The sequence below is a fragment of the Pelodiscus sinensis genome, chromosome 24 (assembly GCF_052426305.1).
Source record: "Pelodiscus sinensis isolate ZL-2025 chromosome 24, ASM5242630v1, whole genome shotgun sequence".
Classification (NCBI taxonomy): domain Eukaryota; kingdom Metazoa; phylum Chordata; order Testudines; family Trionychidae; genus Pelodiscus; species Pelodiscus sinensis.
This window is the reverse complement of record NC_143075.1, coordinates 10,593,282-10,608,806: the sequence shown is the minus strand read 5'-3', so window position 1 is coordinate 10,608,806 and position 15,525 is coordinate 10,593,282. Positions and strand designations below refer to the sequence as shown.

At 41.4% G+C, this 15,525-nt stretch overlaps 1 protein-coding gene across 2 annotated transcripts in view; it reads left to right on the top strand.

Annotated features, from left to right (window-relative positions):
• The window catches only part of TTLL10 (tubulin tyrosine ligase like 10), a 200,565-nt gene that overhangs the window by 60,661 nt on the left and 124,379 nt on the right, over positions 1 to 15,525 (top strand). The window lies entirely within an intron of this gene.

The window sequence follows — 15,525 nt, the reverse complement described above, 5'->3', positions numbered from 1 at the left end:
ACGAAGTTGAAGCCGTCCAGGATACAGTGGGTGAAAAGGGATAAAGTATAGACAAAGTATATTAATTCAGTGTCAAATAGGGAAGAGAAACCGTACTTGTACAAGAAAAAAAACATACTTATTAATAAAATGTCAGTTGCTTCATGCTTCAGTTGTTAATCACACAGACTGCTGTGCTCTCTGAGTTCTCATGGGAGGGGCCTGGGAATCCTCATCTAACCCTCCCTTCCCTTGAATTATAGGGAGATTTCACCATGTATTACCTCTGCTCTGACGGTTCCTACATCCTTTCAGTACCCCCGTCCTCTCTTTTCCCCCATTGGAGGCTCCCTCCTTGGATTAGTCTGCTCACCTCTCCCAGCCTCACTTGCTCTCCACTCCTGAACACCAGAGCTTTACAAAATGTTTGAAAGAAAACCTGAGCCAGCATGAAATGTGCGTGGGTGAGGTTTCCTTACAAGCACAAAACTTGAGCTAAGTTCATTGAAAGGTTTACTGAGCATATGGGTCAGATTCTCTACTCATGTAAACTTAGGATGTAAAATTATGTGAGTTTAATGAGTTAACTGGTTAACCATCACATATAACCAGTTAACTGTTACATTTGGCCAGTTAACCGATTAAATGGGATCCCATGGGCAGGGGCATCTGCTCCAGTGCAGCAGTGGGCCCAGCCCAGCTGGAGCAACCCACAATCAGCGTGGCTCCTGGCCCCATGGGGCTGGGGGATGGCAGACAACTGCTGACCCCTAGCCTCCAGCCCCATGGGGCTGCCAGTTAATCAGCTACTGGTAAGTATTGTGTAGTAAGGGTGATGCTTATCACGTAACCAGTTAACCGTTCATATTCCTAATGTAAATAGGTGCACAGCTCCATTGACTTCAGAGGAATTTTGTCCATTTACGCCAGCAGAAAATGTGGTCTTCTGTGGGTAGGCATGGCTGAATAGACATACAGCTAAACCAGCCAACTGACCCTGGGCAGATCTATGGTTTTGCATCAAAATCTTCGTATGGCCCAGTTGAGAAGATTAACATTTTGCTCTTGGTTATTCTGGTATAAATACAGAGGAATGCCACTGATTTCAGCAAAGTCACTCTGGATTTACAACAGCATATCTGAAAGCAGAAACTGGCCATATATCTTGAACAATATAACTATCACTCCCTAAAACTAAAGCCTGTGTTAATTCAAGCTCTTGTTGTTAGAGTTAAAGAATTTAAGACAGGAATCACATCCGATGTAGTCACATTAACATGGATCTAATTCTAAGTAAGTACAATGATAGCATAAGGTACTCTCTCCAGATTATTCTAAGAGATGTATGTTTTGCTATGATAATGTGCATTTAGATCCAGAAGTATTTTAAAATTCTAAACCTATGCAATGCCTAGTCCAGCATGCAATTTAGAGGAATTATATTCTATCACACTCTCTGGATTTCTGACATCACATCTGTGTTGCTATTTGAAGAACTGTAAACTTGATTGTTCTATAGGAGTAGAGCCTACTAGGTCTCTGGTTCAAATCCAGTTTAGGTTGAGTGCTGAAAAGTAATTGCTGGCTGTTCTAGATCCTATGTGAAACAGCTCGGGTGAGCTACCTAGTTACTTGTCTACATTTCTTCACCACAACTGCTCCTAATTGGCTGTTTCATTGTGAGTGCCAGCATAGAGAGGCTGAATTCCCCACTCACTGTTGAAAGCTCCCTCCAGAATAAGACTGGGGCACGACTGCAGGGAAAGCCTGCATGTGTACTTCTGGGCTGCACCTGTTCTCTGGATAAGGGGAGGACTTTAATCTCCAGGGCTGTTGGTCTGCCAGCTTCTATGTCTTTATGAAGATGAGGGTCCTCTGTGTAACTAGTGTCAGAAATATCTTTTGCCAGCAATAAAGTCTCAGTCTCTCAACCCTTTCAAACTAAATTAACCCTCCACTCTGAAGCTTTCCCCTTAGTTCTGCTCCAGGTAGTGGAGGGCACAGGGCAGGCCTTTTTTAAAAGGAGAAAATATAAAGTGAGGGAATGGAGGAAGGGATTGAAATTTCCTGCAAATTAAGGAGCTTTCAGTCTGGCTTGTGTGTGGAGCCAGAGCATTGCCTTCCATTGCAGCTAAATGTCTGGCTCCATTCACCTAGCTGGGACACAAGAGCAGTTGCTGGGACTGTATGAATGTACAAGAGATTAGCAATATAGGAAAACACCTGCTTCTATTTAAGTGATCAGAGAGAGAACAAAGGGCAGGAAAAGCTATAGCCAGAGCTACACAGGGTTGGATGAAAACTAATATGAAGCCTGAGATTGGCAGTTGGCAGCCTTACCCATCAATTTACAGCAGTTGAGAATGCACCAAATCTTTGAATGTGAAGTCTTGCTGCTAGGAAGATGAAAGACTTTTTTCCTCCTCTTTTTCCACTTGATTGAGGGGACAGAGGAAACAAACAAGAGCGGGTAGACAAAGTTAGACAGAGCAAGGTGCCAACCTGTTATGCTTTATAATAGTCTGTAAGGAAAGGCTGATACTGCAACAAGAGGGGAAAAGTGGCAACACTGAAATCATGGTTTAAAAGTTCAGGCTCAGCTTCCCTTTCCTTCTTTGTAAAGAAGCATGTCCTTGGATACCTCAAGGCAGCATTTCTCAAACTCCACTGCACCATGTGCACCTTCTGACAATAAAAATTACTACACCACCCCAAAAGGGGAGACAAAAGCCTTTCCCCATCTGAGCCCCACCATTCTGTGGCTGCGTCTAGACTGACATGATTTTGTGGAAATACGTTTAACGGAAAAGTTTTTCCGTTAAAAGTATTTCCGCAAAAGAGCGTCTAAATTGGCACGGATGCTTTTGCGCAAAAAGTGCTTTTGCACAAAAGCATCCGTGGCCAGTATAGATGCGATTTTGCGCAAGAAAGCTCCGATGGCCATTTTAGCCATCGGGGTTTCTTGCGCAAAAAATTAAGGTGCCTGTCTACACTGGCCCTCTTGCGCAAGTATTCTTGCACAAGAGAGCTTATCCCTGAGTGGAAGCATGAAAGTATTTGCGCAAGAAGCACTGATTTTGTACATTACAAAGTCAGTGCTCTTGCGCAAATTCAAGCGGCCAGTGTAGACAGCTGGCAAGTTTTTGCCAGTCTAGACACACCCTGTGTGTATTTGGGAGTGGGGGGGGGGGTAAAACCCAGGGGCTTCACCTCTAGGCAGGGGGCCTGTAACCTGAGCCATGCTGCCCAGAGCAGAAGCCCTTGGGCTTTCGCATCTGCCCTGTGTGGTGATGCTTGGGCCTGGCAATCCACTTTGGGGTCCTGGCCCACAGTTTGACAACCTCTGCCTTAAGGGCTATCTGAGATTCCTTGTCTTTGAAATGTTGCCCGCCATTTTTAGGTGCCCAGTTTGGCAACTTTAAAAATCAGGCTTCCTGTGTCTCAAACACTGAAAGAAAGGTCCCATTGACTTCAGCTGGAACTTTGGGGGCTCTGGAAATCAAGCCCAGTGTAGGCTGGAGTGGACTGTGCAACTTTAAGACACACTAAAACATTAAGACCCCCCAAAGTAAAATTATATTTATGTATATACTTATACCCACACGTGCTCATATTCGTTTTAACCTCTCCGTCCCTCCATTTTCCTGTCTGTAAATTTGGAGTAACAATGCTGATCTACTTTATGAGGCATGAGTATGAACCATGATTCATAACATGTTTTGGAGATTTGTAGTACAAAGCTGCTTTAGAAACACAACATATTTTAAGTGTTATTATGCTGCTTGCTATAATGGCCTGAAAAGGCATCTCTTGTGTTTCTAGCTGGTAACTACGCCACCCAACTGTGCCCTTATGGAGATGTTGTGCATGAACTAGTCCAGGGGTGGGGAAACCTTTTTGGGTCAGGGCCAGTTGACCCACAGAAAAATCAGTTGGGGACCACACACAAGTGAGATTTTGTGGGTTCCAGCCCAGCAGTGAAGTGGCGAGGGAAGACCCTGAGTCTCGAAGGCCAAATCCAGACAAGCCAGGGGCCACATCTGGCCCCCAGGCCTGAGGTTCCCCACCCCTGGTACTAGCCAATGGCTTATAATGCTCTCCTTAATGCTACAACAGGATCCGTCCCTGGTGCATGACGATAGACAAGAGGCTCTTTTTACCTTTTTATCTCTCCCTTATTCAGCAATACAGGTCATGGCACAGTTTTGGCTTTATGGAAGTATAACTCTGCACTTTGTCCAGTTGGATTGCCTGGCCTAACTCATCATCTAGCTGAGGTGAGGGGCAAAGATAAGAGGTTACCCTCCTTTGTGCTTATCAGATTCAAAAAGTCCTTTTCCCCTTGTGCATTCAAATTGGTCCTAAGGCTAATTTCCCTTCCCTCTTCCCCACTGCTTGTGCTGCCTTTAGAATCGATAAGAAAGCAGACCCAAAATGTACCTCTGATCTTACACTACAGCTCAGGCAACATGTTCCAGCTACAGAGTGTTTCTTCTCTCCAGGTGACCGCACCTCTCCAAATACTAGGAAGATCATTATGTTTCTCTTCTCCCCCTTCGCTTGCCTGACATGTTAAGACACAGAAACCTGTTACTGCTATGACTGATTCCTGACCCACCAGGTGGTGCCTTGAGTTGAACTTTGCTCTCACAAACAGTCGGTTTCACATATCATTCTCCCATTGAGCTGACGCACCCATCTGTGTAGAGTTTAGCAATTCTGGTAATGTGTACAGCTGCTGTGATCTCAGGTGATTTTGTTAAGGAACTTTGCTTGAGGATAAGGACTTGCATGCATGGGCAGAGTGGGCACAGGATTCCACGCACAAGCTACTTTCATTACAAAGCTGAGTAAAACTAAAGTCTAGACTCTCAAACTGGTAGTATAGGAGACAACCCCAAGAAATCCAGTGTTACAGGAAGTAGGACAGGTGACCATGTGCTTCTTTGCTCTAGGTCACTACTTGGAAAAGAAATTGCCATTCAAGTTCAGTGATCAACTAGTCCAATAGCTTGTCATCAAGAGTGGTGAGAACAAGGTAGGAAGAGAAAGGTACAAGAAACCTTGTAAGGATGACCATGAAATAACCTGTCCATAGGTAGGGTGACCATATTTGACCAAGGCAGTCTCTTTTCCAATCCCAGTCCTGGCATCCCAATTTTTTTTGGCAAAAATAGGCATTTGTAAAAAAGTGGGGTGTAGATGAATATGGGGGGCCATGCCAGTGCTAAGCAGGGGGCAGGCAGAGCTCAGGCTGGGGGGCAGGCAGGGCTTGAATAAGCAGCAATGCCAACTCTAGGGTCATGTGGGGTGGTGAATGACTTAGGCAAGCTCCATGCAGGGAGAGGGCCTCAGGCTTCAACACAGTGCCCTGTTTTCCCTGTGGAAAGTTTAGTCACCCTATCCATAAAGGATATTTGCTCTCAATCCAAGTCATAGTGTGTTTGACTTAATGAAGCATGACAGTTTACATATTTTGTCCTATCTAATGTAGTTCTCGTTAGACATTTAATGTCCAATTCTTTTTTGGTTCCTACCACACTCTTGGGGTATGTCTAGACTACATACCTCTGCCGACAGAGGCATGTAAATAGGCTACCCGAAATAGTCAGTGAATCCAAGATTTAAATAACCCCGGCTTCAATAAAATAAAAATGTCCACCGCGCTGTCCTGGCTCAGCTGATTGTTGGCACAGCGTGCAAATCAAGACGCGGATCGGTCAACAAGGGAAGCCTTTGTCGACTGTTTCCTTATGCCTCGTGAAACAAGGGATCCGTGTCTTGACTCACATGCTGTGCCGACAATCAGTTGAGCAGGCACAGCGCAGCGGCCATTTTTATTTTAATGAAGCTGGGGATATTTAAATCTTGGCTTCACTGACTATGTCGGGTAGCCTATTTTACATGCCTCTGTCAGCAGAGGTATGTATTCTAGACATACCGTTGGTGTTGATCATGTGAGCAGCAGGTAGTTCTATAGGATAATTATCTATTGTGTAAAAAACATCCTTTAAACAATTTTAAATGTTGCCTGTCCATTTCATTGGATGTCCCCTTGTTCTTATATTATAGGAAAGGCTAGGATTTACTGTACTGCTAAAGGTGCCATATGTCTTGTGAGTTATTAAACAGACGCTCAGATCCCTGGCAGTCATTAAAGATCCCAGAGTAGTGTTTTTACAAAACTAGTTGTTTTTATCCCAGCTTTGACTTCAAGTAGTGCACTGAGCTAAATCCTGCAGTCTTTATTCAGCCTCCACTCAGGTAAGATTCTCATTAATGTCAACTGAGTTTACCTGAATAAAGATTGAATAAGGATGTCAGGATTTGTCCCACTGTTGTTCTATGTTGGTGGCACAGACTAGATGAGGTTTAATAACCCCAAAAATCAATTTGTTTCAGTAGCAGATGAAATAATCAATATGCTAAACACAGTGAGATATTTTAAGGTCCAAAAGCAAAATACAGATAAGGTTTTATTAGTACTTTTATTATGGACTTTTATGAGCCCAGAACCAATGTCTTTAGAAACAATATATTGCTACAATATATCAGAGTAGACCAAGGTTCAGCTTATGGAGAAATTGTACTTGAGGGGTAAAAAATTAACACGAAAAAACCAGTAAGAAAGTTCCTCTTGTTCTGTGCAGCATTCAGTTGATTTGGTGTTTCCTGGGGTTCGAACTGCCGGCATTTAAAAATGGCGCCGGCCGGCTTCATGCAAATCCCGGGCTTCATTTGCAAGTGCGGTATGCCTACATTACCCTCCTAGTTCGAATTAGGAGGGTAGTGTAGACATACCCTGAATGTGTCTCACAGTGTTGAGGCCCATGGCATTTCAAGTTTTTGCTATCAAAATCTTCCAACCACATTCCAAGGATCTTAGGCTAAGTTTAATATTTATGAGGAAACAAAGTTAGGAAATCTAAAGGATCTTCATGGAAGTTTAGAAACAGCATTTAAATCCTTCCCTTTTGAATCTGATGCTCTTCTCTTTTGGATCTGATGCCAAGCTATTACTCTGGCTATTAGCTAACCAGTTCACTGTGGCATTGAATGACAGAGCTTTGTCAGAAACCTGATCTTTGGAGGTCACCAAGCCCTGAGGACATGCCTCACCTCATCAAAGAAAACAAAAGGGTTTATTTACTGTTGATGTTACCAGGAGTGTTGGACTTCAACTTCAAAGAGGTTTAACCAAAATCAGATCAGTATGATAATACATCAGTATGTTTCACCAATGCTGCAGACCTTTCCTGTGTTCTTGTGCTATGGTACATAACATCAGTAGGAATGTTACTACTGTTTGGCATTCCTTTTCCAGGATTCATTTCATGAGCATTTGAACACTTCAATAGAATGACATCTTGCACCATGGTGTCCCCTAGGTCCATCACAAAGGACCTTTGTACTATGATTATAAAAACCACATGTAATAATAATAATTTAGACAGATAAGAATACAAACAGAAAGGCCTTTTAAAAATTTCATAATACCAATACATAATACCAGCACCACAGACTTCCTGTGTGACTTGGGGCATCACATAATCTCTCTGTGCTTCAGTTCCTCATCTGTGAAAAGGGAATAATAATGCATCTTTCTATGAGTGTTGTTGTGAAGCTAAATTCTTGAACATTGGTGAGGTGCTCAGACACTCTGATGGTGTAGTAATAGAGATGTAGCCGTGTTAGTCTAGTCTAGCTGAAACAAAAAACGGGACTATGTAACACTTTAAAGACTAACAAGATGGTTTATTAGGTGATGAGCTTTCGTGGGCCAGACCCACTTCCTGAGTCTATGTCTAGACTACATGGCTCCGTTATGCCTCGTGAAATGGCTTCCCTTGTCGACCGTGGCATGTCCAGACTGCCTTGCTGTGCCGCCAAACAGCTGATCGGCACAGCGCGGTGGCCATTTTGATGTAAACGAAGCGGCGATTATTTAAATTGCTGCTTCATTTTCCTATGTCTAGTAAACTCATCCACATGGCTCCGTCGATGGAGCCATGTAATCTAGACATACCCCAACTGAGGCCTAATCAGCGCAGAGTAAAGCGGAAGAATAACTTCTCATGTCTTGCTCACAATACACCTGTTAATGCATCCCAGAAGCATCATAATACATTAATTCAGGATATGCAACTGCATCAGTAATTTATCAAAAAGAAAAAGTGAACAGTGACAAGTTCTCCTTGGAATTGTATCTCTGTTCAGTATACCTATCGTGAACCTTTTGCTTAAAGGTCCTGAAGGGTCTGATCTCTTATCCCTAGGACAGTTACATTGTGATTTTCTTACCTGTGACCTTTCCGCAGTACGCACTGAGACATGATACAGATCTTGTGGCACATTCTTATATAATCCACAAATGGATAGAGCCAGATCCAGAGTTTGTGTAAATTGGTGTAGCTTTCACAATTGACTTCATTGGAGCTACACCAATTTACATCAACTCAGGTTCTGGCTTCCTATTTCTCTTGATCATTTATCCCTGTTGGTTCTAGTGTCTAGATTTTGTAAATGTATTTCTTCTACTAATTCAACCTACTAGACACTTCTTAATTTTTAGTCCCTGTAATTTGTCTTAATAATGGATTTATGTTTCTGGGCTTTGTCCAGATTAGGAAAATAAACTTCATTTAATAAATAAGTCGATTAGCATGTAAATTAACATACTTTTAAACAACTATGGTTGATCAGGATGAGCTTGCTGGTAAACCCTACTGCCTTTTTCTATGTTAGATGCTAAGTGGTGCTTAAAGATGTGTTAAATAACACACCTTTCCTTGGAAGAATTTATCTGCACACCTAGATTTTAGGGGGTGCCTTATCTTTCCACCTCTTTAGCAAAGAACTGATCTGTTCCTGGGAAGTTTTGCTTCAAGATCTGCACCCTCTTTGAAGATTAGACATGAGATTTGGCAATGAAACTGGCACAGTGTAGACAACGCGGTATTGTTTTGCACAAAAAAGCCCTGATTGCGAAAATGGGGATCGGGGCTTTTTTGTGCAAAACCACGTCTAGATTGGCACAGACGCTTTTCCGGAAAAAGTGCTTTTGCGGAAAAAAGTCCATGCAAATCTAGACGGTCTTTTCCGCAAATGCTTTTAACGGAAAAACTTTTCCGTTAAAAGCATTTGCGGAAAATCATGCCAGTCTATATGCCAGTCTAAACTATGCCGTTGTGTGTTTGTCAGGCATAGTTTCAAAAGCAATCCTTATGACTCATGTTCTGAAAAGCAAGTTTTATTTTTGCACCTAAAATTTTTACATGTACAAATTCAGATGTTGGATTGAGGCATCTTTGAATATGTGTCTCTTTGTGTCCATGAGATTTCAAATGTCATTGTTCCATGCAATTGTCTGGCTTGGTTATTCTGGCGAGGAGGACGGGGGCGGGAAGGAGGAGGGGAACTATTTCCTCCCTCCCACCAATACTCCTTGAATCTGTTTCTCCTTTGTTGCTGAATGACATCAGCTGTTCTACTGTTTTTGGGACTTCTACCTCAACAAAGTGAGACAGGATGAAAGGATATGGCACAAATTTCTGTCTCCTGTCTGTATGCAGAGCTGTGCTCTTCAGAGTCAACCTCTGGCCCTTGTTCATGAGTGGGCAGAGGGATGGATGGATTGGGGCTGGCATGTGGATCTGCAGCTCTGCAGACCCACCTGCCATACCTCCCCGGGTAGGAGGGGCTGCAGCAGTCACTAGCCAGTGAGGAGTGCCTCCACTGCCTCTGTCTGGCCTGGTGCAAGGATTTTGTCCAATCCATGATCTCAGGAGAATACCCTTGTGTACAGCGCATGTACTGGAGCTGTGCTCTGGGAACAGGGTTTGTCTCTGTAAGAATTATCCAAATAGGTCAGACCACAGGCTTTATTTACTATTATATTCCCGGGTATTAAGCTAATGGGTGCTCTAATAATGCCCCAGCTGACTGGACAGATAGGGCACATGGCCATTAATTAATTATAGATACAAATAACTATTTTCTAAAGAAACTGTTAAAGGGGATCCATATGAATCTTGAATATTGTTGGCAGGCTGGGTTGTCTGTTACAAGTGTTTTGAACTAGCTCTTCAGTACTTTCACGATCTGTTCTCTAGACATCGGAGAGAGAGAAAGATGGTTATAATCTTAACTGGACCTCAAACCTATGACCCAGCCTGATGTCCTAACCAAACACCTTTGCCTGATTGTTATCACCTGGCAACTTGGACACTATAGGGGGTATGTTTTCAGAGAGGTGGTCATCTTATTTATTTTTGGGTGCCATTTGCAAATGAACTGCAAACAGATATTAGGTACCTGGAAGCCATCTCCTCAGATTTGCACCCGCAAATCATTTTACCGGCACAGTCATTCAGATGCAGCTATTTCAGGCACATATTGCTTCTGTCAAAACTAAATGTGTGTGTGTGTGTGTGGGGGGGGGGGGGAGGGAATTAGTGCAAATGTATCCCTGCATTCCTGCTGAAGTGACTGGTGGAAGACAAATAAAAATCTGACTTGCTCAGAAACAGCATCCCTATGCCAATATTATGACCAAGCTGCAAGTTGTCCCTTACTGGAGAAATCAGTATTACGCAATTAAAGGTTTCCAAGGTTTCTGCTTGAGTTAGTTATTGAAGATAAGTTGGTTCTTAGGGGAATTCTTCTTGCCAGTTGCACTAATTAGCACTATAATTTGTCTTTTCATTAAACACATCTTCCATGGGAAACAACAACATGTTTTCTTCACAACAAGGAGCAACCATATTATTGATTGATTGATTTTTCTTTCTTTTTTATTAAGTTGCTTAGAATTACATTGAATGTGCCTAAATGATGATATTTTTAAAAGCCACTAGCTTTCATCTTTTGTTTTGCATTGCTTCTGATGGTGTGCTTATATATTACATGCTTTTATTTAAATGGTACCACTGAGAGCCAGAGCAGCCTGAGCACAAATTCTCTTTCTGGTCCACATCTTGCTCTATTTTTTTTCAAGTCAAATACAGGGTACATTTTTTAAAGAGCTGAAAAGGAAGAATGATTTAATAACTAAAAGTGTGCACTATACGAGGGGGAAACATGGCTTGGTAGATATAGTAAGAAAAATATGGCCAACATTTTTAAAAATAGGACTCTAAAATTAGCCACCAGAGTCCATACTTAGGCACCTAAAAATGGAATTTTCAAATGTTCCTGAGTAACTTAGGAAGAGACGTCTCAAGAATGCACAGCCTCCAGTGTGCCTAAATCACCCTAGCTCAAATCTTAGCTTCCTAAATATGGATTTAGAAACCTAATATTAACCCCCTATTTTTCCAAATATTGGCGTGAGGATGGAAATGAGAGGCCTGGTTGGGGTTTTGAAAGGCACTCAAGGAATCTGGCTCCCAGTACCCATTCAAAGTAAATGGGAGTGAGACAAGGCATCTAACTTCTCCTTGTGCTTTTGAAACTCAGCCCTTCTGAGTTTGAGTCTACTAACAAATATCTGTGTGCCCAGTCCTTGGGCAATTCATTGCACTGCATTTGTGCCTTAATTTCTCCCTCTATCGGCTCTATTGATTGGTGAGAGTTATTTGAGACAGTTACACAGCAAACACATCTATGTCAAATAAGTGGGATGGGATTACTCTAGGCTAGATGAATTCGGATAGCTCTCACTGAACAGCTAAAGCTAATAGCTAATCAATAGGCATCAGACATGCACTGACTGAGCACTTTATAGTACAGGATTCTTTGGGCTTTATTTAAGCTTCAATTAAAACCAAACAGATGGGCAAAAAGGAGTAGGAATTATTATTACTATGAGGAATAGTTCACCTGCACCTTTGGGATAATTAACTAGGCAAAATGCTTTTCTTCTTCTTTCCTTTATATTTTAAAAGACACGTTTTTAGTAATGCAGTTTAGTGAACGTAGTGTGTTCATAAAACACATGGGCCTGACAGTCATTGAGAATGGAGTCCTCCAGCCACAGAACTTACTCTCCATTTCACAACCCTCCTTTGCTGTGACCACTGGATGCAGTGAGTCCATTGCCCCTTCAATCCTTGTCCTGTCTGCTGAGATTACCAACAAAGGCCGATGTTGTGGGTTGGGTGACCATTGCCTATCCTGGATGCTGAAGACTACTTGAACGTGGCAACACAAGATAATGTTCTCATTAGAAATGCATATCCCCTCTGTGGCACATGGGATTCATAGCAACAGGAGGACAGAAATTGTTTCTCAACGGAATTGTGTGTCCGAGATTATTCATTCCCGTATAAAACCTTGATCTTCAGTTGGCCCACATTTTTAAGCAAATCTAAAGGCCAAACAGTCATTTTAAGATTGAAAGCTGTTAAGCTTTGTACAGCATGTTGAACCTGGATCTTCACCCTGTAGAGAAATTATTGTGTATTAAACCATGGGGAAAGGTGGAGAGACTCGAATACCTATTACGGATCCATTATTATGAAAAGCATGTCTGCATCACGCACATCAGTTTCACTTCTGGCCTATCCCAAAACTTCAGGACACACCTGTTAATGGCTAGAGGCAAGCAGATTGGTTGGATGTAAAGAATGCACCTGCGCAGGGAGGGGTGAAGAACTACATGTAAGCCGAGCCCTTAGACATTCTCTGTCTCTTCTCAATTCCAGCTTAAACAAGCAATATCGCTCTGGGCTCTGAAGACAATCATGCACATTCGAATCCTTTGCTTTACTTTTTTTTTTTAAGCTGGTTTAATTTTATAGTTAAATACAATTGTACAAGTATTTTGCTTCACTATATATGATTTTTTGTTTTGTTTTTCGTGAATTTTGTGAGCATCACGCCAAGAAAACCACCAAGTTCGGCTTTGCCAAGATGTGGAAAGATCTGAAGATTAAAAACCCTCGCATGCACTTTCCTGACGATCATTACATCCTTTTTGTTACCCACTTGAAGGTTGATGATCTTGGTTTGGGAAAAGGTTATTGTGCTTCCAGAACTGAAGTTACTTAAATGTATGTGTTTTCATGGTCCTGTAAGCCATAGTATCCTGGTATTATGGTGTAGACAGATCAGACTAGCACTAGGTATGATTTTGATATTATTTGTAAATCAAAATTCTCCTTCCTTATGGTTTTTTTTAGGAGACTGTCTTTTTTTCTTTCTTCTCTCTCTCTCCCAGTAAACTGAAAAGAGGGGGAGGTTGTGTTAAAACTGTATCAGGTTTTGTCTGTTTTAAGTTGGGGGGAGGGGTAAAAAGCACATGAATTCAAATGTTCATTTTACAAGTAGCAGAACCAGTTAGGGCAGGTAAATGGAGAAACAAGAAATTCAATAGGAGGAAACCAATGGGAAAAAGCCAGTTTCACTGAGCAGTCATGGCGAACTTTGAAAAGAGACACATTTTGGAAAGGTTATTGTGACTGAAATGCAGCAGTTAGGATGAGTTGAAAAGGAAAATTCAAATATTTCTTGAGATCTCAGATACAGAAAAGAATCAAACACAATCAGCGTACGTATTGGTAGCTATCACTATTTCTGACAGGAACTTATTGTCTCCCCATCAATTTGTTTTATTCATTTACATTTTTAGTTCGTTTAAATTGGTTTGATGTAATGTATTTTTTATTAATGTTGCAAAGAAACACATGCTTTTTGACTTTAGATGTACAATTAATTATTACTATTATTCATATTAATTTAAAATAATACTCAAAATATTGTATTGGGGATGAAGGAAATGAATTTGGATTTTCCATATGTCACTGCTATTATTTAAACTAAATGGAGGTAAATCAAAGGCCTTTTGTTCTAGTTCAGAGTCATCAGTTTCGGCTTATGGCTCAGAGGAGCCATTTTGGGTTCATTTGTTTATTCTTTTCTTTCCTCAGGCTTTTTTAGTACATGACAAAGTGAGTGTAATTGAGTCTCTCTGCTTCTTTCTAATCTTTCACTAATTCACTCAAGTTGAAGTGGAGCGCCTATGCCAACCCAGACTTGCCTTTACTTGTGCTGTCTACTTGGACACCGAAAGAGACATCAGATAAAAACAAAATTACCTGCTTCAGTTTGAAGCATGAAGCCTAACTGTGGATCAAAATGGCATTGTATGGCTGGTCTGTTTTCTCAGTAGCCGAATGGGAGAATATTTGTAAGAATGAGGTGACAGTTTTTGTCTCTGCCTTGGCCTGACAGCTGTTGGGTGCTGTTGTTGACACAGTAAATTGGGTGAGAGTTAGGTGTGTTTTGTAAGCATGGGGACTTTTCTCACAGTTCATTTAGCCACATGTAGGAAGAGGCAGCTATGCTTTGTAGACATTGAGGGAGGCAACGGAAAATGTTTGCTCAGCTTTCTCCACCCCTTAAAAAACTGCCTTCTGGAATGTTCCAGTACGGTATTAGGCTGACCAGAAACCTTCGTAGACTGTTTAACCTTTTACAAATGTGGAACGTAAATTTGCCCTTCCTATCACCCTTGATTTCAGCGGTAGAAGCTCACATCTGAAAACCATTGTCCCAAAACACACAACTCACGCAATATTACAAGACTCTCCTGGCCATTTTTCATTGAGTCCCATTGATTTCTCTTACATTTTCCTCTCACATTTGGAGGGTTTGTCAATTCAGCTGAATGCATTTTTTTTAATTATAAGAACAGTGTTTTACAAATTATTTTGCTTTAGTATCTCGATTCCCTTTTGAAACAAGACTATTTTATGTTCATGTGGGTTTCTCAGAACTGCATCAATATAAAAACTTTTGGGGGCCCTATTTGCAGTAATGTTGAGGTGGAATATTTACTGGTAAATGAAGTAAGCAGTGCTTATTGGTGAGTTTACTTTGATTTGTAAATTTAGTCTTGATGTTCTGAAATGTATTTGTTTGAAGTCTGTGTTTCACATTGCAAATTTTCACGAGTGCCTAAAGTTAGGGACATAAATAGGGATACAGGTGCCTCATTGCAAGATTTTTCAAAAGCGCTTATGTGAAAGTCAGTGAGAGGTAGTGCTAAAGTCACTTTTGAAAATGGGATTTAGGTGCTTTTGAAAATGTTATCTTGCATCAGAATTTCGGTTTCATTTAGGTGGTTAAAATCCAGATTTGAGCGCCTAACTTTAGGCACCTAAACATGAAAATTTGACCCAAAGAAGATAGATGTAGTGAAAAAAATCCAGTAGAAGCCAGGATCCTTCACAGATTTATGAACATGCTTAACTTTCCCTGCTTGAGTAATCTCAGTAAAGGCCATGGAACTAACCACATGATTAAAGTTAAATGCATTTGTGTTTGCCAGACCTGGGCTCTATAAACAAATCATGTTTTTTCCTGAAAGCAAAATTTGAAAAAATGTAAATGCCTGATTTACAGAGGTGCTGAGCTCCTGTTGCGGTCAATGGGAAATGGCATTTGATTGGCATCTCTGAAAATCAGCCCGTAACTATAGATAAACTTAGGCTATTTTAGATCTCAGCTCCTGTGGAAGTTGGGGAGACATTTGACATTAATTTCCCATGAAGTCAATGAGTTTAAATGAGTATAAGTGAGAGCAGAGTATAACTCTCTCTGGCC